At 49.0% G+C, this 25,727-nt stretch overlaps 1 protein-coding gene across 1 annotated transcript in view; it reads right to left on the minus strand.

Moving 5' to 3' along the window:
• TBL1X (transducin beta like 1 X-linked) overlaps window positions 1-25,727 on the minus strand; it is a 272,758-nt gene that overhangs the window by 216,421 nt on the left and 30,610 nt on the right. The window contains 1 exon segment of the mRNA XM_014587573.2: window positions 20,468-20,552. The gene's annotated coding sequence lies outside the window, so the exon portion shown is untranslated.

The following is a 25,727-nucleotide window of genomic DNA, read 5'->3' on the forward strand; positions in this document are numbered from 1 at the left end:
AGCAGGTAACCTAGCTGGGGTTCAAAGCCTTTTCACCTGGAATGTCCCAATGCCATTATGCCCATGCTAGTATGAGGCCCAGAACTGTGGTAGTTCTGGTTGGGGACAGGGTACAAGGAATAGGTGACAATCCTTCAGGTGCTCTGAGCCCCAAGCATGACCCAGGGAGGGGTTCACGGACTGCAGGTGATAGGGTATCTGCATGGGGCAGAGAGACTGGGGCTCTGGGAGCTGCCACGCCACACCCAGAGGCCAGGGCAGCTTTGTAGGACATCAACGCCAGACCTGGACATGCAGGCGAAGCTGCCCAAGGCGGGCAAGGGGAGATGGCATAGAAGTCCAGCTCAGAGGGACACCTTGTCCCCTCGAGGGACTATGGGTCCCCATGTGCCTCACCCTGCAAAGCACCTACTGGTCATCGTGGGTACAGAGACCTTCCCACGTGGCTCTGGTGAGATGCCCTTGGGGCTCTGTAGGCTGTACCTGGAACATTTGCTCCATTTTTTTTCTAAGAGGACACAATTTCTAATTGAACATATTTAAAAATGTAGTTCTCTTCAGAACAAATAAATCTTTTGCCTGTAGCCAAAAATATACTGGAGGGGAGAGAGGAATTAAGGTCAAGGGGTAAAACGGGTCATTTTTTAAAATGTGCATTTTAAAAGGGAAAATAATTCCAAGAAAAATCTTTCTCTTACGACATTTTAAGATTCTACGGGTTGACATCCATCCAAGTAAATAAACATCTCTGATGGAAAGGGAAGGAAAACGGAGAGGCCAGGGCATTTCCCCCCTTCTTTTGAAACAAAAATGTAAATATTTTTAAGGAAATAGGAAAGAAAAAGAGACACATGCAATACTTTTTTTTAAAAAATTAACTTTTTTACAGCTCTCAAGCCACAAATCATTTAAGAACATAAAAGCGTGTGATGTGGTCTGTTCATTAAAGTGTAAGTATAAAATTGAATTTTAAACTATCATTTACTCAGACAATAATTTCTGATTTAATAACCAAGTGTACTTTAATTGCTTTTAAATGGTGCTAGCACAATTTGATGATGCTCATTCCTGCCAATTTATTAGAAGCAAGCAACACTTGAATACAGAAGAAAAGAAGCAAATCATTATAATGAAAGTTTCCTGGACTCAGTGTCCTCGGTCATGTCAGGCAGACCCTGGACTGCTGATTTCCAACAGAACCAAAGGAGAAAGGTGAAAGATATCTATACGCACATACACACACACCATTCAAATAACATTAGGCTTATAAACACACATTTTCAAAGACATTCACCACTGGGAACCAGCAGTTAGCATAATGGCTATGTCGCTGGACTCCCACGTAGTTGACCACGACTCGCATCCTGGTCCTGGTGGCTTGAACTCACACCGTGTGCGTGTGTGCTCAAGATCCCGAGAGGAGAACGGAGGAGAAGGTATTGCGGTGTGGCCAGCCCCCCTGGGAGGTTATTTCTCGCTGTATCTCTCTCTGTCTGTCTCTGTCTGTCTGGCGAGCACACACGCCATATAGCAAAAAAAAACTCTCAAAAAAAAAAAAAGAAAAAAGGCATTCACCACTAAAGGGGATTCTTCTGCAGTTCAAGATTTGTCCTTATTTATTTATGTATTTACTTCTTAGATCTTTTTCTTTATTTATGATGGAGCATGTGCACATGCATGCGAGGAGGGAAGAGAGAGACAGAGACAGAGAGGAGCACCCTCCACAGGGCCTGGCCATACTGCAATCCCCTTCCTCTGGCCCTCTGGTCTACTGGATCGCACGCACTCATGTGTGTGCCTGGCGTGTTCCCGGCTGACCGAGCCAGGGAGTCAAACCAGGCACCAAGTGCAACCCAGCCTTCCCAGAGCAGCTTAGCACCACCGTGCCACAGTGCTGGTCCCTTATAAATTGCCTTTTAAAGTCTTGTAAAACAGAGGAATTCATAAATGCTTTCTCCACGTACAGGTTTTTCTACTCCTTCATGAGTAATTATGTTTCCTGGGTCTGGAGTTTTCCGTCTGAGATCATGAAAATGTGCAGGAGTTGTGAATGGCGGTGACAGAAGTGTGTCAGAACAGTGTGAATATAAGAGCAGAGCACCTGCTGTCCACAGGCTAATGTAACTGTCACACAACCAGACTCACTCCTTTGCGTGTGGCTGCTTCCACCAATCAACTCCACAGGTAAAAGTTTACTGTCACACAGCCACACCCCCTCATTTACATAAGGCTGCCTCCACCAATCAACTCCAGAGGTAAAGTTTACTGTCACACAGCCACACCCACTCATTTACATAAGGTTGCCTCCACCAATCAACTCCAGAGGTAAAGTTTACTGTCACACAGCCACACCCACTCATTTACATAAGGTTGCCTCCACCAATCAACTCCAGAGGTAGTTTACTGTCACACAGCCACACCCCCCTCATTTACATAAGGCTGCCTCCACCAATCAAATCCAGAGGTAAACTTTACTGTCACATAGCCACACCCCCCTCATTTACATAAGGCTGCTTTCTCCAAGCAGCTCCACAGGTAAAGCTTACTGTAGCATGACCACACCCACTTATTTACATATGCCAATTAACTCCCTGAGGCCATAGGGCCCCAAAAGCCCAGAATACTTATCATGAGTCTCTTCACACAAGGCATTTGCTGGCCTCTGACAAAACAAACCAGTCAAAAACTTCAAAACTGGACATTGAGAGTCACTGAGCAAATAAGAAGGGTCTTCCAGAAGCTCAGGGAAAACACATATTATGAAAAATCTACACGGGAACTTGCAAAGTTGTTTGCACCAAAATACACCTGTACTTTTAATTTTCCCCGTGAACTTTTAGAAGTCCCTTCATTCATCCTAAAGGGACTACAGCAAATTGCTTAGGGGTCAGTCAGTGGCACATCAGTAATACAAATGTTCTCACAAGGGAAGGGTCCCGGTTCGTGTACCAGGACCTCTCTGAGCACAGCCGGCAAATGCATGCTCGTGTGGGTTGGCTGGGGCCAGCCTGGATCCTGGCATAGATTCTGTTAGGGTTCCCAGCCTCATTCTGTCTCATGAAAGAAACAAACAAAAACCTTTTTAAATAATTGTTTCAAAGTTAATACACTGTAAAGTTATATGTAATCCAATGTAATATAAAGATTATGATGATAATAAAAAATAAAGATATAAAATCAACATATACATATTATGTTGACTTGGCATAGTTGAATAATAAACAGCTATAAATAAACTTAATAATGTATTTTAAAATATTAAATATTAATAAAATGCTAAGAAATAAACTAAATTAAGATAAAATAAAATAATTGTTTCAAAGTCATACTATAGGGCAGAAAGTGGCATGTGGTTCAGGCGTTGGATCCACATGGCCAACTCGGGGGTTCAAGTCCTGAACCTGGTGGCTTGAAAAACACACTAGGTGCATGTGCATGTTTGCCCTGAATCCTGAAAGGAGAATGGAGGAGAAAGGACTGTGGCGTGGCCATTCCCCAGGGGGTGATTTCTCACTTTCCCTCTCTCTGTCTTTCTGTAGTGAGTGCATGTGCCCGATGACAAAACCCTGAAAGATTAAAAAATAAAAAATAAATAAGTAAAATAAATAAATAAATAAATAAATAAATAAATAACTTTTAAAAAAAGGGCACTCAGCAGTGGGAGAACTTACTGGGTAAAGGATGCGCTGTATGTGGTGGACTACTACCGAGCCCTAAGCAATGCCAGGCACGCTGACATACACTACAGGGACAAAGCTGAGGTCACTGTGCACGCTGTCTGGCTCCACTCCCGAGAGAGGCCTGGACGGTCAAATCCATACAGGATGAGGAAAGGTGCCTGCCATGGCGGGGGAGGAGGCATTGCTGTCTAACAGAAATGGAGTTCCAGACTGCAGTGTGGCCCACAGCTGGTGACCCGGCCCACGGGAGGGCCACCCGAGGCCACTCAGGGGGTCAGGAACAGTCTGGGGATTCCCAATTCCCGGGTGACTGGTGAAGAGTGTTCTTTCAAGTAGGGGCCAACAGCGGAAGGTGCGGGGCTCCCGTGTGGGGGGTGAAAGGATGAAAATAGAAAGCTACGGAACCTTTCTCAGAGGAAGTCTGACAAGGAGGCGAAAATAGAAACTGGGCAATAAATTACTGGGGTGAGAAAGGGTTTTTTTTTTTTTTTCTTTTAAAAAAAGTAACTATCAATGTAATTAATACATTTATTTATTTTTAATTTGACCAGGGGTAGGGGGAGTGAGAAAGCAAGTCGCCAGGTCCGGGACTCAAACCGCAGTCGGCCATGTGGGAATCCAGTGCCTTAACCACCACGACTGTGTTTTTAACAGCTGAAGGCAGGTGAAGAGTCTGTAAAGGGGCAGGTGGTGGCGGTGCAGAGGTAACACAACTGACCCCATGGGAAGGTCCCGGGTTCACACCCGAGGGCCGCCCTGGACACGCAGGGTGCATGTGTGCGGCCCGTGATCTGGGTAGCTGAGACTTGGGGTGGACTGAGGCGTGAGGCGTTTTGGGGTTTCTCGCCCTGTCCCCATTTATGCAAAACAAAACAAACTAAAGAAGTGAAGAACACAGTCCACAAGGAATAGACAGAGTGAGGGGCTCTCCTTCCCCCTACAAAACCCACTTCCTACCAAGTCTCAGACCACCAACGCTGCCGCCGAGCTCGCAAACTAAAGCCATGTTTCCACGTGCTCCCAAACCCTGCACACACACGGACACCTTCAGGCCAGGTCTCCCTTCCCCCAGTGACATGTGAATGGAGCCACCCTCCAGCTCGAGAGGAGCAGCCCCATGGAGAGAGGGCCTGAGAAGGCGAATTCCACAGAGGCAGTGGCGTGTCCCCTTACGGAGACATCGGGCCCCTCTCCCCCAAAACCAGCGTGCTCAGTTCCGGCTGCTTTCCACTAGAGCCACCTTCCTCAACCAACCTGCCAGGAACGACCAGCAGCCGGCCTGGACCACCTCACCGCCTTCTGCACAGAAGAAAGAAGAACATCGTATTCTCAAACCTCCTGTAGTGTACGCGGCAATAATGAGAAACAGAAGCAGATAAAGCCTGCCCAGCCGCGCTTTGGTTCGTGAGCGAGGTGAGCACCTGGTCCCTTCTAGCGCCCCCACCCGCCCTACAGATGGGGCCCTCCTTCTCCACCACAGTCAGCTGGAACTCAGCCCGGGCCTCTGCAGGTTTGCCTGCCAGAATGACCTTCCTCGGGTCACCTACCAGCCCTCAGCCTTCCCAGCGCAGAGGCCCAGTCTCGCTGCTTAAAACCTGCTCCGAGCAAGACAGGAGCCGTCAGCCGCACGGGGCCAGTAAAGTCTACACTCCAAGTGAGTACAACGAGGCTGCCCCTGCAGCGCGGTGGGCAAGGGAGTCAGCTCTCACAGAGCCAACGGTAATTCGAACCCCAACACGGGCAGCTTGAGAAACACGCCAGGTGTGCGTGCGTGTGTACCCCAAATCCTGACAGGACGGAGAAAAGGGAAAAACGGGACTGTAACGTGACCACACCCCACTGGTGTTTAGCTCTCTCTGGCAAGCACCAACTGAACATTTTTAAAAAGATTTATTTTATTTCATGCATCATTATTATTATTATTACTATTATTATTAGAGGTTTTGCCCTACGGTGCGTGTGCTTGCCAGAGAGACAGAGAGCATGAGAAGGAAAACAAGAAATCACTCCCCAAGATGGATGGCCACGCTGCAATCCCTTTTCCTCCATTTTCCTTCTGGGATCTTGGACATGCACCCAGAGTAAGTTTCAAGCCACCGGGTCCGGGACTCAAACCGCAGTTGGCCAAGTGGGAATCTGGCAATGTAACCACGACACCATCTGCTGGCCCCTTATTATTTCTTAATTTGTTATAGGGCATGTGAATTCACCAGAGCAAGACAGAGAACGTGAGAATGCAATCCTCCAGGAGCTGGACTCGAACCGTGGTTGGCCATGTGGGAGAGTACAGAGCCTCAGCCACCACGCCACCTGCTAATCCCTCAATCAGAGCATATCACGGAAGTCCTTTCAGTCTGCCCTGGTTTATGGCCCAGACTGTCAGTTTTTAAAGCTATTTTGTCTTGACAATTCACACTAACTAGATGGAATAAACTTTGAAACAGAAGGGCCTGACCTGGCGTAGACTAACTGCCGCTGCTCGGGTGGTGAAGAGATCGAGGGTCCACACTGGCCACCTGCCATCCTGACCAAGCATATAGCCTTTGTTCCCAAAGGATGATCTCCTGCATCAGCTGCACCCCTGCCCTGGCCTTGAGTCAAGAACCTCTTCTCCCTTAGAAAACAGCAGGTGGGACAGTGTTAAAGCCCTGGCCTCCCACATGGCCAACCGGGGTTCGAGGACCAGACCCGGCAGCTTGAAAATCATGCAGGGCGCGTGTGCATGTGTACCCCAGGTCCTGAGAGGAGAACTGGAGGAGTGGGGACCGCAGCATGGCCATCCCCCCAGGGGTGATTTCTCACTTTCTGTCTCTCTGCCTCTCTGGCAAGCGCATGTGCCCTATAGTAAAAATCTCTCATAAAAGGAGAAAAAACGAAGACCTAGAGGCCCAGCCACGGTGGTGTGGGCACAGTTCAGAGTTCTGCAACGCCGAATCCATGTGCAAGACCAGGGCTTGCACACGGGCATCCCTGTGCAAACTGGGGGGCCGTGAAGGGGCTTGCTTGCCTGAAGGGTTGGGGTAGTTTGTGGCATGAGACACTGTGGAAGGTGCTTGTCCCTGTCCCCTCCATACCTATGAAAGAAAGAGGGGGGGGGAAGGAGGAAAGAAAAGAAAATGACCATATTAGGTCACCTCTTGGCAAAATGTTTCCTAGCAATCTTTCTTCTGCTTTCTCAAAATTCCATGTTTCCATGTTTCCCGCCTTCTCATGTGTCCAAAAGAATGTCCTGGGATATCCAGAATGGACAGGGCTTAATGTAGTATCTTTCAGGGGACTAACCAGGGACAGCACTTCCCATCAAATAAGTACCTCTCCAATTGTGGGGTGCCAGCTTCGGTAAGGCAAAAGGAGAACAGGGTGGAAAAGAAGGTCAGGCAAGGAGAAAGAGCAAGGTCTGACACCAAGGCAGCTTCTGTTTTAGCATAGGCAGGAGGTATGGATGTTTGTCCGGTAAAGAACAACAGAGTAGCACAGTGGTTAAGGCACTGGATTCCCTTACGGACGAACTGGGTTCTAGCCCAGACCGGTGGCTTGATTTTTAATTTCCATCTTCTCTGCCCCCCCACTCTGGTGAAATTTAAAAAATAATAAATAAGGACCAGCAGTTGGCACAATGGCTATATCACTGGACTCCCACGTAGTCGACCGTGGTTCAAGTCCCGGACCCGGTGGCTTAAAACTCACACCGGGCGCGTGTGCGTGCGTGCCCAAGATCCCGAGAGGAGAATGGAGAAGGGACTGCAGCGTGGCCATCCCCCCTGGGGGGGGGGTGATTTCTCGCTTTTTATCTCTCTGTCTCTCTCTGTCTTTCTGGGGAGCACACACACCCTATAGCAAAAACCTCTCCAAATAATAATAATAATAATAAAATCAATCAATCAATCAATCAAGTTAAATGAATATGTAGAAATAAATAACTCTCGGAGGAAAAGTAACCATGGGATTCACCGGGCAGGCAGTCTCTGTCTCGTCTCAGTGGTGGCAATGCCCTCTGCAGTCAGACAGCGGCCAGGAGGAGGAAGAGTACGTGAAGGAGTGTGGCTGTGTTCCAATAAAACTTTATTTGTAGGGGCCAGCAAGTGGCGTGGTGGTGAGGGGTGCTGGACTCCCATGTGGCCCACTGCAGTTCAAGTCCAGGCCCTGCCAGTTTGCTCTGTCTCTCTCTCTCTGTCCCTCTGTGGTCACATTAAAAATAAATAAATGGATAAAGAAAGTAAAATAAAATAATTAAAAAAAACTTTATCTGTGCGGGCTGGCATTGACTCTCATGTCACCGTGGTCACGTGCACGTGTTACAAAGCTTTTAAAAATACACAGCCATTCTCAGCTCACAGGTAGCCCATACAAAAACAGGCGGTGGGCCGAACATGGCTCTTGCCTTAAAGGATACCCATCTGGGGACCAGTAGATAGCGTAAATGGCTATGTCGCTGGACTCCCATATAGGTGACTGGTGTTTGAGTCCCAGACCTGGTGGCTTAAACACACGCCAGGCACATGTGCATGTGTGCCCAAGATCCCGAGAGGAGAATGGAGGAGAAGGGATTGCGGCGTGACCATCCCCCCTGGGGGTGATTTCTGCCTTTTGTCTTTCTGGTGAGCGCACACACCCTATAGCAAAAACCTCTCTCTCAAAAAAAAAAAAAGGGGGGGGAGGGACACTCATCTGAAGCTTTTGACTTAGGGTCCCCATGCACACATGTGCACCCTGGTCTTGATCCTCCGGACTGTTGAGGCATAGACTCCACAGCGTAATCCTAAAACTGAACAGTACCACAAACTAGGGAGCAACCTCGCTGCGTTCGGAGAAGCACCCCCATGCCCTGCAGAGCACGAAGGTTTTCCAATCACACTGACCCGCTGCTCAGAGTGGAAGGACCAGCACTTGCCTCAGTTTCCCCACTGATAAAACGGGAGCCTTTCCGGTTATGCGGGTTCACCGCGCCAGCTCATGAGGAACGCTTCAGAAAACCCTGAGCGTGATCCTGCAGAGAGCAGATTCTCAAAGGCACGGGCTGCAATCCTGTCTTTATTTTTATCCTTATCTTCCCTCGAGGCTCCGAGGCTCAATTACATTCCGGCCCCGGTCTCAGAGTTCAGGTTCAGACTTCAGACGAGGGATCTGACTGCAGCACTGAGAACACGCAGGTACACTGCCAGGCATGCACGGTTCAGGGAACATCAGGGAACAGAGGGTCGATGGCAGAGCAGGCCACTCGGGTTTCATGCAAAGCCTCGGCTCCTAGCACGGGTTTCACGCAGAGCCTGTGCTCCCAGCACATAACCCTCCCATGTTTGGGGGACTGGTGCAGCCTGGGGCTTGTTTCCCTGGGCCTCTGTCGGCTCTCCTGGGTCCTCCACTGCCCTTCCTGGAGGGGGTCCTCCCTGACTGCGCTTCTGCTTCCCTTGCAACTTTGTAGCACTCACAGCTTGTAAGGAAGATGCCCAGGCTCTGAGCCCTGTGCTGGAACAAAATAGCGAGATATGGCTGCGCAGATAACACAGCTCAGCAGACCCAACCCTCATGGTCTTTAACTGGACGTGCCATTTCAGTAATTCCGTCCTCATTTCAGCCAAGCACCCGGCCGGTTCTACCACGCTCACAGCAAAAGAGCTGAGTATTAGGAAATATTATCTGACCCACTCGAAATGTCCTAACCTTTTCTGGAAAACACTTGTCACCAGTGCTAGGCTTTTTATTTTACTAAGCCGTGTTCTGTGAGCAGAGGAGTCATTCCCATCACTTACAGCAATGGCTTTCCTAGCGTTTCAAGCAAGACACATGAGCAAGTGACACAGAGGCGGGCTGGCAATCTGCAGCCCCTGGCGAAAACTTCCCCTGAGAAGGTCCCTAAGAGCTCTATGAGGAATCACCTGCTTCAGTTCCGCTGGAAACGACCGAGGTGATTTCCGTTATCAAAGTTTTCCCCCACGGAAACAGCAGATGGTATAATGGTTACATCGCTGGATTTTCACGTAGGAGACCGCGGTTCCAGTCCCGGACCCAGCGGCTTCAAACCCCTGCTGGGCACCTATGCGTGCGTGCCCAAGATCCTGAGAGGAGAATGGAGGAGGGATTGCAGTGTGGCCATCCCCCCTGGGGGGTGATTTCAAGCTTTCTGTCTGTCTCCCCAGCAAGTGCACGTGTCCTACAGTAAAAAAAAAAATCTCTCTTAAAAAAAAAAAAAAAAACCCTTTAAAAAAAAAAAAAAAAACCCTTTAAAAAAAAAAAAAAAAACCCTTTAAAAAAAAAAAAAAAAACCCTTTAAAAAAAAAAAAAAAAACCCTTTAAAAAAAAAAAAAAAAACCCTTTAAAAAAAAAAAAAAAAACCCTTTAAAAAAAAAAAAAAAAACCCTTTAAAAAAAAAAAAAAAAACCCTTTAAAAAAAAAAAAAAAAAGAAGAAAAATTAAAACTGTTTTCCCTGACTCTGAACAGCCAGAGCACAGAGGCGTGCTCCACGAGACTGCCACCTCTCTCTGTCTTGATCCCTCCATGGGCCCGAGAAAGGCCTGTATCCCTCCACTAAGCGATGTTACTCAGTTCCAAGGGCCTGCAGCATATCCTGCTCTGCAGCCTTCCCTCTAGCTTTCTCTCTCTGTTTTGTTTTGTTTTGCAGAAAGGGCGAGTGAGAAGGGGGCGGGACAGTGAAGAGAGGACACCGTCCCACTCCGGTAAACCCTTCATTGTGGACTTGAAGCACTAGGTTCCTCACCCTGACCTTGGTGATGAGATAGATGGTGATGACAAGCAGGGACGATCTGAATTGCCATCTCCACACTGAGAGTGACGCTGCTCCCCGCGGAGATCTTGCTAGATCCCAAGAAGTGTTTTTGTTTGTTTGGTTTTGTTTGTTTGTATTTGTTTTGTTTTGTTTTTTGAGAGGTTTTTGCTATAGCGTGCGTGCGCTCACCAGACAGACAGAGAGAGACAGAGAGACAGAAAGGGAGAAATCACCCCCCAGGGAGGATGGTCACGCCGCAATCCCTTCTCCTCCATTCTCCTCTCGGGATCTTGGGCACACATGCACACGCGCCCGGCTTGAGTTATAAGCCACTGGGTCCAGGATGAGAACCGCAGTCGACTACGTGGGAATCCAGTGACATAGCCATTACGCTAACTGCTGGTTTCTAGATCCCAAGAGGATTTTTAAGAGCATGGAGAAAGCAGTGGCCCACACACATTTTTAGGTAGGTTTATCGAGATAGAAGTCACACGACACACAACGCCATGGCTTCTCCTTCAGCCCCAGCGCGGTGCGACCATCGTGAAGCAACACGATCCAGTCCAGAACATTAACTCAGGCCCCCAAGACCCCAGCCCTAGGCAACCACCAATCTCCTGTCTACCGTGACAGATAACGCACAGGCTCTGTGGCCCCGATGATGTGCACACCGCCCAGTCTAACATCCCTCACCTGTGCAAGCCACCGCATGACCCTGGCTTTGGTTTCTAGAAGGCACGAGGGCAGCATTTGCTATAGGGCGTGTGCGCTCGCCAGACAGACAGAGACAGAGAGAGAGAAAGCGAGAAATCACCCCCCAGGGGGGATGGCTACGCCGCAATCCCTTCTCCCTTCTCCTCCGTTCTCCTCCCGGGATCTTGGGCACGCATGCACACGCGCCCGGTGTGAGTTTTCGCATCATGCCTCCCTCCCCAGAGCGCCTCAGTCCCAGAGCAAAAGTGACCATGCTGAGTTCTCAGCCAAAGCACGGCCCACATCCCGGAGGACGTGGCTCATCCTCTGAAAACAAGCACCGCGGTCCCATCCCAGTCCCCAGCACAGCACGCCAAGTGCTACGACACTGTACGGTGTTCGATTCCCACCATTAAAACCATGTCACATTCATTGCCATCACAGCAAGGGAGGTGGGAAAGCAAAACTGTCCTGCCCTATTCCGTGTGCGCGGGGAATCCATGTCTATGACGACTTCTCACTGAGCCGCTCTGAGTGAGTTCGAGCACCTCAGAAAGAAAGAAGCCCAAGGAAGGTCTACATGGGGTTGATTGGCACCAAACACGACATGCCATCACCTACGGGCATTTCACCCACTGACAGAGCAAATACTACACAGGTCATGTAAGAAAGTGAATCCAGGCCAGGGGCCAGCTGGTGGCATGGGCTGGTTAAGACAGCATGCCACCTCTGCAGACCACACGCCGACTCTGTGGCACCTACGCGTGTGTGCGTACATGTGTACGTGCCCCAAATCCCGAGAATGGAGAAGGGATTGCAGAGTGGCCATCCCCGGGTGGAGGTGGGCGGTGAGAGGGTGATTTCTCACCTTAGGACTCTCTCCAGCAAGCAACCATGCTTGGTGGGAGGGGGAAAAAAAGAGGAGAGGGGAGGGAGGGAGGGAGGGAAAGGGAAGACAAGGCATGGGAGGGGCAAACAGGGCCTGGGAGGAGAGAGAAAGAGAAGGTTCAAGAGGACAAGGCAAGTGATTTCAGGCTGAGATACACTGGGGTTTTGGTTTTGTTTCCTTCCTTCCCCTTGGCCAGTCTGCCCAGAGCTTATAGAGGAAACGGCCTGCCTTATTTAGGCAGGGAAGGAGTCCTAGGCAAGCTTGCTTCTTTGCACAGGGAGCTGCAAGGAGCTGCAGCACACATCTGGGCTGGGCCTGCCCTGCCCCCTGCGATGACATCTCCTGCTTCCTGCGGTGCTATGCCCTCCCCTGCCCACCCAGGTCTTCTGGCCAGTTCAGGTCTCCTCCACGGGAGAGTTAGCGGGCTCCCCCAGGCTCCTCCTGGGTTCAGCTCATGGTGCCGCGTGGAAGTTTCCAAAGCGGAGAGATGGCTGAGGCTCGGTCCTCAGATCGCACTTCCTTCCCAGAGCAGCCCCGGTGGCCCCTGTGCCCGCCTCATCCCCTTCCTCCTCGCTCCTTTCAGTTTTCTGACTCTGAAGACAGGGCCAGTTGGGGAAGCCAGGGAATGGGGACAAGGTTGGCAGGATTCCTGCAATGCAGCCTGAGTCCATATTCAACCCAAATCAACTATCTGAAACAAAAAATATTATCACAGAGCACTGAAGACCTCGCAATCTCTGTCTTCTGGTCATCCGAAGCACTAAAAATGGCAAATCCAGGGAACATCCTGGACAAATTCCCTGGCCCATAAACTAAAGGCAGGGCCAATGGGCTGCGTGGTGGTTAAGGTGCTGGATCCCACATGGTCTACTTCGCAGTTCAAGTCCCTGACCTGGCAACTTAAATCACACCAGGCCCGTGTGTAAGCATGCCCCAAATCCCGAGAACAGAATAGAGAAGGGATCGTGGGATGGCCATTCCCCACGGGGGATGATTTCTCTTCCAACTCCACCCCCTAACCGTCTCTGTCTCTCTGGCAAGCGGACATATCCTATAGCAAAAAGTAAAAACTAATCACAACTAACAGGTGCAGAGTGGCCATCCCCGGGTGGAGGTGGGCGGTGAGAGGGTGATTTCTCACCTTAGGACTCTCTCCAGCAAGCAACCATGCTTGGTGGGAGGGGGAAAAAAAGAGGAGAGGGGAGGGAGGGAGGGAGGGAAAGGGAAGACAAGGCATGGGAGGGGCAAACAGGGCCTGGGAGGAGAGAGAAAGAGAAGGTTCAAGAGGACAAGGCAAGTGATTTCAGGCTGAGATACACTGGGGTTTTGGTTTTGTTTCCTTCCTTCCCCTTGGCCAGTCTGCCCAGAGCTTATAGAGGAAACGGCCTGCCTTATTTAGGCAGGGAAGGAGTCCTAGGCAAGCTTGCTTCTTTGCACAGGGAGCTGCAAGGAGCTGCAGCACACATCTGGGCTGGGCCTGCCCTGCCCCCTGCGATGACATCTCCTGCTTCCTGCGGTGCTATGCCCTCCCCTGCCCACCCAGGTCTTCTGGCCAGTTCAGGTCTCCTCCACGGGAGAGTTAGCGGGCTCCCCCAGGCTCCTCCTGGGTTCAGCTCATGGTGCCGCGTGGAAGTTTCCAAAGCGGAGAGATGGCTGAGGCTCGGTCCTCAGATCGCACTTCCTTCCCAGAGCAGCCCCGGTGGCCCCTGTGCCCGCCTCATCCCCTTCCTCCTCGCTCCTTTCAGTTTTCTGACTCTGAAGACAGGGCCAGTTGGGGAAGCCAGGGAATGGGGACAAGGTTGGCAGGATTCCTGCAATGCAGCCTGAGTCCATATTCAACCCAAATCAACTATCTGAAACAAAAAATATTATCACAGAGCACTGAAGACCTCGCAATCTCTGTCTTCTGGTCATCCGAAGCACTAAAAATGGCAAATCCAGGGAACATCCTGGACAAATTCCCTGGCCCATAAACTAAAGGCAGGGCCAATGGGCTGCGTGGTGGTTAAGGTGCTGGATCCCACATGGTCTACTTCGCAGTTCAAGTCCCTGACCTGGCAACTTAAATCACACCAGGCCCGTGTGCATGCATGCCCCAAATCCCGAGAACAGAATCAAGAAGGGATCGTGGGATGGCCATTCCCCACGGTAAGCATGCCCCAAATCCCGAGAACAGAATAGAGAAGGGATCGTGGGATGGCCATTCCCCACGGGGGATGATTTCTCTTCCAACTCCACCCCCTAACCGTCTCTGTCTCTCTGGCAAGCGGACATATCCTATAGCAAAAAGTAAAAACTAATCACAACTAACAGGGGCAGAAAAACAAGTAGCTTCTTCCTGTAACTAGCAAGAAAATAAAGGTGTTTTTTTTTTTTTTACCCTATTGCATTACCTGTTTGTTGTTGTTTTATTCTTCAGGAATTATTTCTGGGGGGCCAGCAGGTAATGTGGTGGTGAAAGCACTGGACACTCCCACATGGCTGACCACAGTTCGAGTCCCAGACCTAGTGACTTGCTTTGTCACTTTCTCTCACTCGCTCACTCTCGCGCACACAACCTGTAGCAAAATTTTAAAAAGATAATGATACATAAAATTCAATAAATAACTATTTAAAGGAGGGTTTTTTTTTTTTTAATTCTTTTGTGTGTGTGTATGTGGGGGGGAGTTGCCATAGGCAACGTGTGCTCACCAGAGACAGAGGCAGAGAAAGGTTTGAAAGTGAGAAATCACTCTCTGGAGGGGATGGCCATGTGGCAACCCCTTCTCCGCCCTTCTCCTCTTGGGATTCTGGGCATGCAGGCACACACATGTCCAATATGATCTGCAAGCTGCCAGGTTCAGGACTCCAACCACAGTCAGCCATGTGGGATCCAGAGACTCCACCACCATTCTACCTGCTGGCCCTAAACCAGGCTGTTTTTTGTTTATTTGTTTGTTTTAAAGGTTTTCGCTATAGGGCGCGAGCGCTCACCAGACAGAGAGAGACACGGAAGGGATGGCCAGGCCGCAATCCCTTCTCCTCCATTCTCCTCTCGGGATCTTGAGCACGCACGCACACACGCCAGGAGTGAGTTTAAGCCACCGGGTCCGGGACGCAAACTGCGGTCGACTACGTGGGAGTCCAGCGACATAGTCATTATGCTAACTGCTGGTCGCCTAAACCAGGTTTTTTTATAGATTACCCAGACTCGTTTCTACCTTTTGTTATTAGCAGTGAACAGACTAGAACGGCTTAGCAGCCATTCCCACGGCCACAGACAATCCACAAATGCATGTGCACGGCTGTGACAATAAAACTTTATTGTCACAAGTGGGCTGTGGGTCCAGTCTGGACACAGCCCTTGGCTGACCTCAGCTATAATCCATCCTCACAATGTCAGTTTCCTCCTCCTGAAGCCTGGCAGTAGAATTCCACCCAAAGTCCCCTCCTCCATACTTTTCCCACACACGCACTTTTTAGCTTAGGCCAGTGTCCAAGGTGTCTGCATGAACTGCAACCGAAACCCCACTATCTCAGCTTCTCCACTTTCAAATCCACCCCCTCTCGAGTCCATGGCTTCTGGAGGGTGGCACGGTGGACAGTTGGGGCTGGCTAGGTGGCAGGAGGTTGGGGGGTATGCGCAGACCACCACAGCACCTGGCCACTACCCACTAGATGTATGGCCTTTCTCCCCTCAGGCTTCACAACCAGTCTTCAGACGCTGCTCCATGTCCAATAGGAGATCCTCTCTCCAAAGGATCATCGGAACTGTATTATTGGGTCGTCAGGGAAGTCTTGACACACTTCGACATAGAAAAACAGAAAAGGGGACCAGCAGCGAGCATAATGGCTATGTCGCTGGACTCCCACGTAGTCGACCACGGCTCACGTCCCGGACCCGGTGGCTTAAACTCACACCGGGCGCGTGTGTGTGTGTGTGTGTGCCAAAGATCCCGAGAGGAGAATGGAGGAGAAGGGATTGCGGTGCAGCCATCCCCTCTGGGGGGTGATTTCTCGCTTTCTGTCTCTCTGTCTGGCGAGCGCACGTGCCCTATAGCAAAAACTTCTCCAAAAGAAAAAAAAAAAAAAGGAAAATATGTCATGACTTTTCTGATGACATAATACATTATCAGTAAAATATTTTCCATTCTCTTTTTGTCCTAAGTCTTTGGGATCCGGTATATGTATGTATATGTACATATACACACGTGCGTGCACACGCACACACACGCATTTTTTTTCTTTGTTTCCAATAGGGCATGTGCGCTTGCTGGAGAGAGAGAGAGAGGGGAAAAGTGAGAAATCACCCCCCCAGGGAGGATGGCCATGCCATAATCCCTTCTCCTCCACTCTTCTCCTGGGGTTTTAGGCACACACACGTGCGCCCAGACTGATTTTCAAGCCACCAGGTCCAAGACTCGAACTAAGATCGGCCATGTGGGAGTCTAGTGCCTTAACCACCAAGCCATCTGCTGGCTCTTGGATCTGGTGTATTTTACACTTACACAAGGCATCTTGACTGGCCGCAACGCCATCCCCCGCTCTCCCCAGCACCCTCTAGCTACCACATCGGACCCTGCAAGGTGCAAACTACAGTCCACAGTCTTATTCAAGGAGCTCTGGCAGGCCATGGGAGTGGCTTCAGGGTAAGAAGAAGATCCTTGCAGCAAAGGCCAGGGAAGAAACTGCCCTACCTTAACGGCAGGCCAGCACCCTTCAAGATGGCTGGTGCAAACCACCCTGCTCTTCCTGACTGGGTGGGCAACGGCTGAGTACGGCCATTTCTCCGTAACTAACGGGCAACCTTTGCTCCAGAGCTTGCCCTGTGGTTAGCCCAAAGTTGATCAGATAAACACAGTGGTCTTGACGCTTTCTTAGTCAAGCCCCCTTTTCTCTTTATTTTTTTCAAGACAGGAAAAAAAGGGGGTGTCTGCTCACTAGAAAGAGACAGAGAGACAGAAAGTGAGAAATTACCCCCCAGGAGGGATGACCATACCACAATCCCTTGTCCTCCATCCTCCTCTCGGGATCTTGGGCACGCACATGTGCCTGGCTTGAGTTTAAACCGACGGGTCCAGGACTAGAACTGCAGTCGACTACATGGAAGTCCACTGATGTAAACATTGCACCATCTGCTGGTCCCCCGCCCCCTTCTCTCTTAAAAGCCATCTCTTCCATTAAAACATCTGCCCTCTAACTCCTTCTCACCATGCACTTTCCAGGGAGCCAAAGATGAGGATCTTAAGGTTCACTGAGTGTGGACGGATCACACCTCTCGCACCACCTCAATGTGTGAGTACGTACCTACACACCTGCGTCAATACAATCCCACATGCACAGTGAGGCCTCGCTCTGCTTGGATCCCGTATTTGCAAATGGGCCTGTCAGCTAAGGCTTACTGGAAGCTCCAAAATCACTCTCTGTGGCACTTTCTCAGTCATTGGTGAAGGTGCCCAGGGTGGCTAGTATGTTGCCCAACGGGGACCGTGTAATGGCTATGTCGCTGGACCCCCAGGTAGTCGACTGCGGTTCACGTCCCAGACCCGGTCGCTTAAACTCAAGCCAGGCACGTGTGCGTGCGTGTCCAAGATCCCGAGAGGAGAATGGAGGAGAAGGGATTGCGGCGTGACCATCCCCCCTGGGGGGTGATTTCTCGCTTTCTGTCTGTCTCTCTCTCTCTGTCTGGCGAGCACACGCGCCCTATAGCTAAAACCTCTTAAAAAAAAAAAAAAAAAGAAAAAGAAAATGTCACCCAATGCACCCGATCCTAGCTGAAGTGGGATAAAGCTCTCAGTCCAAACCAGAGTTCTTTTCATAGTAGTAGTACCTTTTTTTCACAGTTGTGTGTGTGCGTGTGTGTGTGTTTAGGAGAGACGTTTGTGGGACCGAGAGATGGCATAATGGTTACGTTGCTGGACACCCACAAAGGCAACCACGGTTTGAGTCTGGGACCTGGTGGCTTCAAACTCCCACCAGGCATGTGTGCGTGCGTGCCCAAAATTCCAGGAGGTGAATGGAGGAGAAGGGATTGTGGAGTGGCCAGCCTCCTTGGGTGGGGATTTCTTGCCTTCTGTCTGTCTCTCTGGCAAAGCACACATGCCCTATAGCAAAAAATATCTTTTCTGTTTAAGAGAGATTTTTCTAAAACAAAAAAAAATTATTTTCTCTAAAAAAAGGAGGACACACTTTTTGCTAAAAAAAAAAAAATCCGACCATGGTTCAAACCCTGGACCTGGTGGTTTGCTTTCCCACTTTTCCTCTCTTTGTCTTTGTCTCTCTTTGGGGAATGCACGTGTCCTACAGCAAATTTTTAAAAATAGAAAATAAGGGACCAGCGGGTGGCATGGTGGTTAAAGCGCTGGACACTCCCACATGGCTGACCACGGTTCGAGTCCCGGACCTGGTGGCTTGCTTTCTCACTTCCCCTCTTTCTCTCTCTCTCTCTGTCAAATTAAAAATAAATGAATGAATAAATTAAAAAAAAGAAAAAAAAAAAGAAAAGAAAAAATAAAAATAATAAAAACCGGCACAGTAACTCACACTTTATTCCAGCTGAGGTAGGGAATCTCGACACAGGAAGACCTGTCTTTAAAAAGGAACAACAATTTTCATAACAGGGGCCAGCAGATGGTGTAGTAGTGGAGGCATGGGACTCCCACAGAGCCAACCGTGGTTTGAGTCCCACCCCTAGCAGCTTCTTTTCTGACTTGTGCCTCCTCTCCCTCTCTCTCCCTGGTGAGTGTATGCGCCCTATAGCAAACTCTTAACACATAGTAATCATTTTAAAAATTGTAATCTCCACTTGACCTCAAAGAAAAAAATCATCTAAAACTCTCTTGCTAGGCCACTTGCATGGCCTGGTGGGTAAGGCAGCTGGATCCCACATGGCTGAGTGTGTGGTTCAAGTCCCAGACCCAGCTGGAAATATATGCTGGGCACACGTATACTCCCAAATGGACGGAACAGTAGAGGAGGGACTGTGGTGGGGGACCATTCCCCACGGCAGGTGTCTTCTCCTCCCCTTCTGTCTCTGCCTGGAGAACGTACCTGCCCTCTGGCAAGAATAAAACATGGTGTTCATACTCCATATTCTACAGACATCCCTGAGTGACATGCCACTTGCACGTCTCTGTCTTTCCGATTTCTCCACTCCTTTATGATTCCGGCCTCTCCTCACTAACTTAGGGGTACGCAGTCAATGACCAACGACACTATCACAGAGCGGCCTCTGCCACTGCCCTGGTATCAAATAGGAGAATGTGGGCCAACGAGACATCCAGGGCAGCTGGGGACAGCAAAAGCCCGAGCAAAGACAGAATGAGAGGGGACACGAGGCAGAGAGGGATCCCGACCCTCTGTCACTGCTGTCTTCAAGCCCAAGGGCCACGCCAGGCCCTACTACCCCTCCAATTTCTGCAGCCGCTCATCTCTGAGACCATCTACGAGAGACACTTGGTTTGGCGTCTCCACTGTCAAGCGGTGAATGAATGGGAAACCTGTAGTATTCGGGGCCAGAAGCAAACGTTGGTTGCGAAACACAGTGCGTTAACTCCTCCTTCCTGTTTTACAGCTCCTGGAAGAACAGATGCAGAAACATTTCCAAGAAAGCAAACGCGAAAAAACGCAAGGACTTGCAACACAAACTGCTTTTGTAAGGTGAGTGACCTTAGCCTTGAACCTGAATGACCTGAGGAGTGAACCTAATTGCTTAGCACATCTGCTTTCAAGTTCACTCTACCCAACTCACATAGGGTCTAGTATATCAGACAGGAATTATTTATTTTTAATTTTATTAATTGATTTACTTCACTTATTTTGACCAGAGAGAGACAGAGACAGACAGACAGAGAGAGAGAGACAGTGAGAAAGCAAGCCACCAGGTCCAGGACTTGAACCATGGACAGCCATGTGGGAATGTCCAGTGCCTTAACCACCACACCACCTGCTGGTCCCCATGAATGACTTATTTTATTTGTTGTTGTTGTTCTTGTTATTGTTATTACTACTATTGTAATTTGAATAGAGAGAGACAAAGAGAAAAACAAAGGGAAAATGAGAAAGCAGGCCACCAGGTCTAGGACTTGAACCAAGGTCAGCCATGTGGGAATCTAGTGCCTTAACTACCATGCCACCTTATGATTCCATCAGGCAGGAATTTTCAAAAGATACCAAATTCATAAGAGGTTACCAAGTTCCAATGCAGATGTATAAGCTATCTACATAGCGAATGCAAAAAATAACTTTAAGTTGCAGAGTCTAGGAGCTGGTTTCCCATGGGTTTTACAGGAATTGAAGAAACAAAAGCCCTCCACATATACGCTGCCACCACGGTGCAGCGTGTGTATCGTCCAAACGTAGATAATGAGACCAAGGTCAACAACAAATCCTTTGGTTTTATTTTCACTAAGCGTTTGAAACTTGATTCTCTGATAGACTCTACCCATGACTCTAAAATATGTCAGATCCTGTGGCTAGATAACCAACGACTGCTTTCATACCTCTTGGAAGAACCCCGCAGAATGGAATTTGCTTGAAGGGAGGCCTTTCTTGCTTCCGGTTCACGCGGTTTGGTCACCGTAGGCTCTGGTGAATAGAATAACCATAGAACATTCGCTATGAGGTGCCTAGGGACAATCCCCAAGACAGTGTTCTAGCCACTGGGTTGTGCTATACACAGCTTTAACCACTCCCAGGGCAGAATGATCCCATGTCAGTCCCTCAGTTCAAACTAGAGGCTGGAACAGCCTCCAAGAATGCCTGGCGCACACTCTCAGCTGACACAAGGGGCCACGTGTCTGTCACATGGGTGGTTAGTGACAGTTGTAGGACTAAACTCAGTAATTCGGCTCCCTTCCAGGGCTCTTTCCAGGGAAACTCCAGGCTGTCCACTGGACAAAAATAAATAAAAATTCTGCAATGACATGGGTTGTCTTTGATTTAATCCAGTAAATCACCGAGGAGATCAGGAACTCAAATCGAGCTCAAATAACTCCAATTCAAATGGGAGAATCGACAAATCCCCGAAGGTCTTCCTTTCCTATTATCCGCGCTGTCCAGCTGGACCATTAGGGCAGGTTCCTACAAGAAGTTACACTCTGGGTTGGTCCTGTGGCCTGGTGGTTAGAGGAGTCAACGCCCACATGGCTGACCACAAGGTTTGAGTCCCAGACCCAGGGGCTTGAGAGACACATCAGGCATTGGATGGATGTGCCCCCAATCCCCAAAGGATGGAGAAACGGAGAAGGGATTGCTCCGTGACCATGTCCCGTTGGGGGTGCTCTGTTCCTCATCTGTCTCTCTCTAGTGAGTGCACACAGCCTCTCAGATCTAAAAACATTCGGCCTGGAGGAGTCGGCAGGAAAACCATGGTCCTCTCCCCACTCATAAATGAGAAAAGCTTCAGAGGGACTTGGAAACGGCTTAACCGACAATGCCCGTTCCTAGTTCCTTAAGACTCCGTGAAGCAAGTGGGCAAACATCACCTCCACTGAGTGTACAACATGTCTAGGAAGTATTCTGGAAAGTGGAATTGAGATTCTTTTTTTCCTTTTTTGGAGAGGTTTTTGCTATAGGGCGCGTGTGCTCGCCAGACAGAGAGAGAGAGACAGAGAGACAGAAAGCGAGAAATCACTCCCCAGGGGGGATGGCCACGCCGCAATCCCTTCTCTTCCATACTCCTTGCGGGATCTTGGGCATGCACGCACACGTGCCCGGCATGAGTTTAATCTACAGGGTCCGGGACTCGAACCGCGGTCGACTACATGGGAGTCCAGCGACATAGCCATTACGCTAACTGCTGGTCCCCCGGAATTGAGAACCTATTAAGGATGGTGGAGATTTGTAAATGGCCAGAGGGATCTCTCTCACAATCACTCCGAGTCACACCGAGTCCTGGGAAAATGCTACGCCGATGTCCACAGCAGGTCAGAAACCCAGCCCAACGCCAATGTCATCACACGTCCGCAAAAGCGTGTCTTCTAACACCTACCTGCCACTCCAGATGCTCCATCCCGCCAGTCTCTTCCCACCCCCTCTCTCACAGTTACACCCTTAAACACAATCTCTACAACACTCCACCCTCTGCCTCTGATGACATAAACCTTCTGCTGTGGCATGAGTTCACTGTCAAACTGTCTTGATACGGGCAGGCAAACTGTAAAGAGAAATTTCATTTCCTCCTAAGTTGCTTGTCATTCAGCCTAAGTTCTTTTCTAAGCCCTTTAAGGTCACACAGGCTTCCGTGAGGGCTCATTCCTTTCCCCCAAACTGACTGTTATTTGAAAAAGAATTCTTTTATCTAACCTTATTTATTTATTCATTTCAATCTGACCAGAAAGGGTCTCAGAGAAAAAGAGAGAGACAGAGTAAGCCACCAGCTCTGGGACTTGAACCAAGGTCGGCCGTGTGGAAGTCCAGTGCCCTTAACCATGACACCACCTGCTTGGGGCCCCCTGACTTTGGTTTTCTAACTGCTACATATTGATTCTGAAGAGGCCAGATCATTTTAATGTAAATTTCCTTCCAGGCAAAATAGGGCAAGAAATTACCCAGATTGGTAGGATGCATAATGGCATCTGAAATGGTTAGGCTGGCCCTTGGCAAAGCAGCAGTTAAAATATGCAAGATGTGGCTTTCTCGGTTTTTTTTTTTTCTTTTCTTCTTTTTTTTTTAATGAAGCCAAGTCGTCCTTCTAATTTAGTTCATATACTGCTATTTTCATCTCCTTTTACTACATGGGAATTTCTGGGTCATCTGCTTGTCAGACTCACCAACTTAGCATCTTAATAGGCAGGAGAGGAAAGTTAACAAGAACAATGGAAGAAGGTTCTGCCTGCTCCCTGCACCCCACAGTCCACTCAATGTCCTTCCCCCACAGGAGATCAGGAAGAAAGAAAGTTCCAGTCACACAATGACTGGACTGGAAGTATACACAAGGGGAACCATTTCAATGAGTCACCACTAAACCACGAATAAATAACTTTTAACTTTTTTTAAAATAATAGCTATTTCTATAACTTGCTGGTATATCCCAGAGATGCCACTTGGCTGATCTGATCCCAGCAAACTCTAGGGCACTTCTCACTTCCCCAGCAAGGGCTTCCCCAACCCGACTGGCTCTCTAAAAGGAAATGTGTGTTTGCCTGCTGGGTGCAATGCAGGTCAGGAACACAAAAGTTTTCATTCACAGCACTGTGTCTTGGTTGTCCTATCAGCAAGTAATTCTCAAATTTTTTTCCATACCTCCAACATTTCCATTACCAAAATAAAACACCTCCAGTGTAGAACAAACTAAGATGCTGTCAAATGACACACCAACTTTCCCCTAGTAATGGCAAAGCTTTCTTTGCACTGCACACAACTGAGTATCAACACAGCAATCATCAGCCCCTAAACACGGGGAACGGGATTTATAGCTAGGTATAAAAGGCTGGTCCACAGAGTCTTGATAAATGGGTCCACACCATAGTGTAACTCCTGTTTCAATTTATACCATTAGCTAGTAAAGTCAAGGCTTCCTTTCGGCTGCAGGCAACCAACACGCTAACTATTAGCCCTTAAAGATTGGGAACGGGATTTATAGCTAGGTATAAAAGGCTGGTTCACAGATACTCTATAAATGAGTCAGCTCCACAGCGTAACTCACATTGTAATTGATGCCATCCACAACTAACTGCTCATTACCATATGCTGACTGCTGTGCTGAGCAGAAACAAACCATAAGGAATAATCACTGCTATCGAGAATCTAAAACCTTGAGACCAGATGGTGGCACAGCGGTAAAACACGACACCCTGTTACATGATCCCACATGGGAAGATACCTGGTTCAAGTCCAAGCTCTCCCTGAGTATGCTAATACACACCTGGCCCATGATCCAGGATTGACTTTAGGCTGGAATGGATTGCAGTATTGGGACCCTGTTGGGGAAGTATGCATATGCAACATGTACTCATGTGCACTCTCTTCTCTTCCTCTGGCTCACTGAAGTAATAAACACATTTAAAGAAAAATGTTAACAATCTTGTCAGTGAGGGGAAAAAAAATTAAATGTATAAAATAATTAGCTGGCGAAATGAGAGGGGAAAAATATCAACTCAGAATGGAAATCTCCTACTAAGAGTGTCCCACAAAGGGACCATTTATTACTCTGAACGATAGTCATGAATAAAAATCAAAGAATACAGTACACAGCCAAGCATAAAAAGCCACAGAAACAGGGGCCAGCGAATGGTGCAGTAGTTACATCACTGGACTCCCACATGGCTGATCATGGTTCAAGTCCCAGACCCAGTGGCTTCAAACTCACACCAGGCACGTGTATGTGCCCAAGATCTCAGGAGGAGAAGGGATCTCAGTGCGGCCATCCCCCCCAGGGGATGACTTCTCACCTCTGTCTGTCTCTTGAGCAAGCACACGTGCCCTACAGCAAAAATCTCTCCAAAAAAAAAAATAAATAAATAAATCACAGAAATAGTAGAGACCCAGCCAAGAAACTGGGTGTTTTCTTTTTTAAAAAAATTATTTATTTTCAGAGAACCAGCAGTTAGCGTAATGGCTATGTTGCTGTGCTCCCACGTAGTCCACTGCGGTTCACGTCCCGGACCTGGTGGCTTAAAACTCACGCCGAGCGTGTGTGTGTGCGTGCCCAAGATCCCAAGAGGAGAATGGAGGAGAAGGGATTGCGGCGTGACCATCCCCTCTCGGGGGTGATTTCTCGCTTTCTGTCTCTCTGTCTCTCTCTGTCTAGTGAGCGCATGCACCCTATAGTGAAAATGCCCCCCCCCAAAAAAATTATTTATTTTCAGAAAGAAGCAGATAGAAAAAGGAAAGAAAGAAAGCAAGCCACCAGGTCTGGGACTCGAACCACAGTTGGCCATGTGGAAGTCCAGCACCTCAAGCACCATACCACCTGCCCGCCTCTGATCTTGGGGATTTTAACCTGTGTCTCTATACAGCTCTGGGATATTAAACAACTCACTTCTCTGCCGCATTAGAACTTTGTGTGAAAAGATGACCAGAGTTCTCCTTTCCAGCTGGGATAGTCCTGCAAGACACCATCCTCAGACTACGAAGCGCAAGAGAATCACCTGGAAATGATCCGCCTATTAGGCCAGGTGTCTTGGCCTCAGCACTACTGACCTCTGGGCTGATCCTTTCTTGCCCTAGGGGCCTGTCCTCTGGGCTGTAAAGTGTTGAGCAGCTTCCTTGGCCTCTCCCCACTAAATGCCAATAGCACCTTGCTTCTCCCAGCTCTAAATGCAACACCGTGTCCAAACATTGCCAAATGTCCCCTGGGAAGGACAGGGTTACCTCCTCCTTGCAGTAGAGAACCACAGCTCCAGGATGGAATGAAGGAAGCTACCTACTAAGCACCCCGTGCTTCTGACACCCACCTACGGAGCTGATTTTCCATGACCTGACAGTACAGCATCTCTTCCACTGGAGCCATCTTCTCCCCCACCCACGAAGGTAGCAGAAGGCATCACAATCCCAGTTCTTCCCTACTTCCTGGTAATGCAAGCCTGCCTTGGCTCCCTTAGCTGTGTGACCTTGCACAACCTCTTGACGGAAACTGCCCCTCCCCCACGGGCACTGCACCTGCAGTGGAGCTTACTTTGGTCAGTGGTGCATTCATAAGCATGATGGCCAGAGATTTCAAACGTACACGCATGGTTTAGCTTGACTTCTTTTACCTAACAGGAGAACAAAAACATGCCCCCAAGGTCCCCTGGCCCCAGAATGAGGAGATACACATCA

This window comes from Tupaia chinensis, unplaced genomic scaffold, assembly GCF_000334495.1.
Source record: "Tupaia chinensis unplaced genomic scaffold, TupChi_1.0 Scaffold000222_1, whole genome shotgun sequence".
NCBI classification, from domain to species: Eukaryota; Metazoa; Chordata; class Mammalia; order Scandentia; family Tupaiidae; genus Tupaia; species Tupaia belangeri.